The sequence below is a fragment of the Mandrillus leucophaeus genome, unplaced genomic scaffold, assembly GCF_000951045.1.
Source record: "Mandrillus leucophaeus isolate KB7577 unplaced genomic scaffold, Mleu.le_1.0 Scaffold1862, whole genome shotgun sequence".
NCBI classification, from domain to species: domain Eukaryota; kingdom Metazoa; phylum Chordata; class Mammalia; order Primates; family Cercopithecidae; genus Mandrillus; species Mandrillus leucophaeus.
In genome coordinates this window covers 145,730-151,517 of record NW_012101879.1, presented here as the reverse complement: position 1 = coordinate 151,517, position 5,788 = coordinate 145,730, and positions in this window count along the sequence as shown.

Sequence of the window (5,788 nt, the reverse complement as noted above, 5' to 3'; positions counted from 1 at the left end):
GCACTCCCCAGTGAGATGAACCCAGTACCTCAGTTGAAAATGCAGAAAACACCGGTCTTCTGTGTCGCTCGCGCTGGGAGTTCGACAGTTTTTTCAAATTTGACTACTTTTGTTGAGTCATTGTATTTCTTAGTAATTTAAAAAAATTAATTTCTATTTAGAGAAAGTTTTCTCAGGTGAATTGGCAATAAGACTTGAAAATGTAGTAGTAAATTTATGATTAAGTTTTGGTTCAATTTGTAAGGGGGTTTGCATAAGGTGTATTATTACTATTGCAGACAATATTGGAAGATATTAAAATTGTATATATAAACTAATGATCAGTTACATTGCCATTTCATCATCTCTTAAAACACTATTTTAGAACCTACATCCATTATGAATTTTCTGTCTAGACCTGCATTAATACAAATTTGGGTGATATGAATTCTTATCCTTTAGCCATTAAATATGCAACTTTTGCAAATGCCATGCAATTCACGAGTAACTCAAGAATGGTAAAATGAAACACAAAGAAAAAGTAAGAAAATGAATACCCAGCACAACTGATGTATAATACACTATTATCTATGGTATTTGTGCTCCCCAAAAGGAAAGACTTGATAAGTTAAGTTGCTTTTCTTTTAATCAAGCCCACCCATTGTCAGCTCCTCCGGTGCCATATCCATGATAGCAGCAGTACAACCCAGTAAACCTGATGGTGTTTGGAGGCGGTCACCTTTCATTTGATGTGCAGAGGGTAAGAAGCATGGAGATGAGTTTCTCAGGGTTCCTGAAGGGTGTTAGTCACAGGAGCACACGTTTAAGATTACAGATTGTACTGAGCCAGAAACGAACCCTGATCTCTAATCAAGGTGCTCTGAGTACTAAAATAAATTTATACATTGTGTGCTTGTTTTATGAAGAACTCTTTAAAGCATGGGTCTAGGGCAGGGCCCCTCTTGCATACATCTAAAGGCAATACAGCCTATTTCTGCCTTGAAAAAAATATATTTATTTTTATTTAGAGGCGGGGTTCTGCTCTGTCAACCGGGCTGGAGTTTAGTGGTGCTAACACGGCTCACTGCAGCCTCACCTCCCAGGCTCAAGTGATACTTCTGCTTCAGCCTCCTGAGTAGCTGGGACTACTGATTCCTCCCACCACTCCCAGTTTATATCTGCTTTTGACCCCTTTGATCAAAGCAATCCTGTTTAAAAAAAAAAAAAGTGGCTCATCTTACCCCTCTGTGCAGAGTCTTTTGAAGCTCCTATCTCATCCGAAGTAGATGTTAAATTCTCACTGTGACCAGAAAGGCTCCGTGTGATCTGGCCCCATGTGTGCCCTCTGTCCGTCTCCTGCCTTCTCCTCCACCCTTGCTCTGGACATTGGCCTCAACCCTTTTCAAATTCACCAGGCATTTTTCTACTCAGTACTTCGTACGTGCCATTCTATCTAGATGGCTCCGACTCCAGGCAATGGCATATCTCGCTTTGTCTCTTTCAAACCTTTATTCAAATACCTTTTCAGATGAGGCCTTCTTGGACCACTTGATTTTAAATTTCAATTCCACTTCCCTGATCCTTGTCCCTGCTTTATTTTTGCTCTGTAGCACTCATCACTGTCTAATATGTTATGTATTTCCTATGTCGTTCTTGTTACTTTTCTGTCTTCTCACTAGAAAGTAAGTTCCACCAGGCCAGGGAGATTTGCCTGTTTATTTTTCCATCCCCAGGGCTAGCATATTAAATATGTGTTCAATGAATCCAGATTGATAGGGTCAGAACAGATGTGATAGCTGCAGATACCTCCACAAGGTGGTGCTCACAGATTATTTTTGCTTCTGGTTTCCATTTTAGTTAATAATAAAAACAAACAAGTCCCAAAGCCCTGGTCTGTTACAAAGTAATTAAAATATTGCCTTAGATTTCAAAATTAAGAATCTGATTTCATAAAATACCATGTTTCATGTTTCAGTGTTTCAGAGAGCTACACTTTTTTTTTTTTCTTGTTGGGACATGGGAGTATTGGGCAGTTTTATAGGGTTGCTATGAGAAACTTACAGCTTTGGAAGGAGATCATGTCTCCTGTCATCTGGATAAGATGCTCTTGAATGGACTCCCAATCCATTTTTATCTCCCTCCCCAGTATAAAATGGGTCATCCTGAGTCTTGGGATAGAATGTATTCTATAGCTGTAAACCCATTTACAAAAGGGTTTTTAAATGAGGCAAGAAAGCTAGTGTTTAAGAATACTGTAATGCTTGGAAAAAGGACTCAAGGAGAAGGAAAACTGAGAGCAGTACAGCTCTCAGCGAGAGAGGTGGGTGAAGTAGGTACGAGAGAGAGACACCGGGGACTATGGAGCAGTAATAACTACTATTCCTGGGTCCTAACAATGTTTCAGGCAGGGGAATATGTGTTTAAGATGCCCTAAGTGATATGTAGCACCCGGGGAGACTGAAGCATGGATCTGTTCACAATGTGGCAAAAAACACTGATCTGGAAGGTGGCGGAGCCATGGGCCCAGGCAGTCTGAATCTAGCGTTCGCCTTCTTAACTAATGTAGTAGGGCAGAGTTTACTAAAAAGCTTGGCTGGTAAAAGACTAGTAAAATGTTAACCACCCACTTTTTCATGGCTAGCACTCCAAGTGGGAAAAGGAATGAGAAAGGGTAAAAGAATCCACTGATATCTCAGTAGCAGATGCCAGAGTGCATCTCATACAAAACTGCAGATGAAATCAGTGGGCTTTGCCAATAAGGAAGACATTAGGCAGGTGCTGTCATCAGCCAAGTATACCATCCCTGTGAATTTGGTGGAAAAATTTAGTAGTAGTACTTGATTATTCTAAGGACTAGAATGAAAGCACATTTCTTTTGTTTGAGGTATAAGAATCATGTTGAGTCTAATAGAGATGGCATGAAAGATTTACATATTCATAGTCCTTCTTTCTGAGATAGGAAATGAACTGAGCACCCTCTCCCTTGTCCTGAGCTTGTAGTAGGTCATACTTGATTATATAGTAGGTCAGAAGAAGAAAAATACAATGAAAAACTATAAAGCAGGGGAGGGGGTGGTGGGGCATTGAGAGTAGGGGAAAGTGAGAAAGTTTAAAATGAGGATCACACAAACCTCATTGAGAATGTAACATTTGAGCCAAGATATGAAGAACAAGTCAAGTGAATATCTGAAAAAAGGGAGGAAAGACAAGACCAAGGTAGGAGCTTGCCTGGAAAGGAGGCCAGTGTGTCTGTGTCAGTGTGAGCATGGGCACAGGATGTGGGGGTGAGCTCCAAGGGGTAATGGGGTCAGGTTGTATAAGGACTTTTAGGTTACTGTAAGGACATGGACTCTTACTCTGAGTTTGGTAGATGTGGAGATGACTAAATCCCTCTCAAGGAAAGACTAAATTCCCCATTGTGGGAATGTGTTTGGCAGCAGGCTCCAGGTGTTAGTGCCTTCAGGAACTGCCTCAGCTGCAGAGCTGCCTCATTGGAAGTTATGCCCTTCCCAGGACAGTCCTAATCTGGTAACTCAGCAAGTTGGGTATGTAAGGTCTGGCCATTTCAGTTCTCCAAGGCCACTTTGACAGACCATATATGCTCCAGAGCTCTCTGCTGGTTTGCCAAGGCTCTGCCTGGCCTTACTGCAGCTCAACTTCTTCCCTGCTCCATTCTACCCAATTCTGCCTCCTCTTCTTTCCTTTCACAGGGAATCTGTGAACATCTTGCACTTCAAACACTATCTCCACATCTGCTTCCAGAGATCCAACTGGTGACAATGAGGTGTAAAATGTGAGAGAAAATGGTAGAGGGTACAATTTTGTGGACTACCTGTTTGTTCCCTTCTCCTTGACCTCTCCTTTCCTCTGGGCCAGAGCTGAAATAATAAATAAATACATTATTGGAAGATTTTGGCCTGACGTTTAGGTCCAGAGAACCTCTGTTATCTGACTGTAGTGGTTAACAGCACAGGCTCAAGAACAAGATGTACTTAGTTAGAATTTCATTTACTGGTGATATGACTTGAACAAAACACTGAGTCTGTCTGCACCTCAGTTTCTTCATCTATAAAATGAGATTTTACCACAATAAATGAGTTTGTGATTACAAAACTCTCAGAATTGTGTCTGGCATATAGTAAGGGCAAGATAGGTGCTTGTTTAATAAATAAGAAAGCTAGCTTTATTCAAGTCAAATGTCAGAAAGGAGGCATTTTGTATATGGGAAGCGCTCCTTTTCACAGTCAGGTATGTATGAGTCTTTCAGCTGATGGACGTAGGACTGTTGAAGGAGGTAAAATCAGGATTGGTTTGGGCTCAGAGGCTCAGAGTAGGATCAGAGGTGGTAGGATTGATTGAATTGTAGCTTTTCACTTAACCAAGTTCTTCCCATGGAACATCTAAATTATATAGACATAAAACTAGTGTGGTTTATAAAAGATACATTAAAATAAAGTGTTACTTCTTTGAAATGAGATTAAAATTTACTTGCTCTTCAAAATCACTATTAATAAAGTTTATATACCAAAGTGCATAGGTTTGCCTTCATATTTAGGCACGCAGAGTCACTGTCTTGAATTGTCACGCTGACCACATGCTTTTTAGAGACCTGAACAAGACACTGAGAGAGGGCCCACCTAAAGATGGATATTCTGCCGATCTGAAAGCCAATGACAGTGACAAATGAGACCTCCCGGTGGACCATAGAGAGGGTTAGCAGCAGGAAATTGCATCGGCTCAGTGATTAAGGTCAGAAGACAGCAGCAGGGCAGGTGGCCTTGGTCTTGCTGCTGTCTCATCTGATCCATCTCACAGGGTGATGAGTCTGAGATGTGTCTGCCTGGTCTGCAAACACAATATTCCCCTGCTTCCCCCAACTTTCTTTCTTTCTTTTCTTTTTTCTTTTTTTAAAATAAATGAGCAACAAGAAATTTGGAACATCCAGATTATTCAATGTCAGAGCTATTGCCAAAGCAGCACGCCCACTCTCCTTGGATACTGAATGCAAGTTAAAATTGTCTCTGGCAAAAGGTTTCATGAAGGCCTTCCTCATTCATTTTAATTCAAGAAAAATTAATGAACACCTACTATGTACCAGGCAGTAGGCTTGATGCAAGGGATACAAAGATAAATGAGATAATTTCTTGTCTTCAAGGAAGTCACAGTTGAATGAAAGAGGCATCTAAGTTACAGCAATGGTTGTTTCATCTTTTTTTTTGTCTCAGGGATGGATGAGGACCTAAATGCCATGGCAATTATAGGAGAAATTGAGAAAACACTTGATCTAGCAAGTTGGTTGATTAATGTTCTTATTTTAACTACTCCAAGGAGTATTAGGCAAGAATTTATTTCAAAATGTTCTGCCTCAGCAGAAGAAAAATGTTAAATAAAAATTCTAAGAACAACATTTTCACAATGGGGTGTTACCATGTGGGACTCTAAATCTTGTTTCTAAGACCTTGGATTGATAAGGAGAGAGAAGACTAAAGAACTCTATGGGGAAATTAGAAGTTGAAACCTGGCAGAGTCAAGGACCAAAGTAGGCAGAGGCATTGCTGTCGCTCTCACCTGAGCCTGGAAAGATCTCAATAATCACCTCATCAGCTCCTTTTGAGGGAAGAGAATCCAAAGCTTGGATGCTGTAACTCAAAATGTGTGGCCCAAGAACCCATAGATATATCATTCACGTTTCCAACAAAGACTCCTGATTTTAAAAATGAAATACACCGGGGCCTATCATGGGGAGGGGGGAGGGGGAAGGGATTGCATTGGGAGTTATACCTGATGTAAATGACGAGTTGATGGGTGC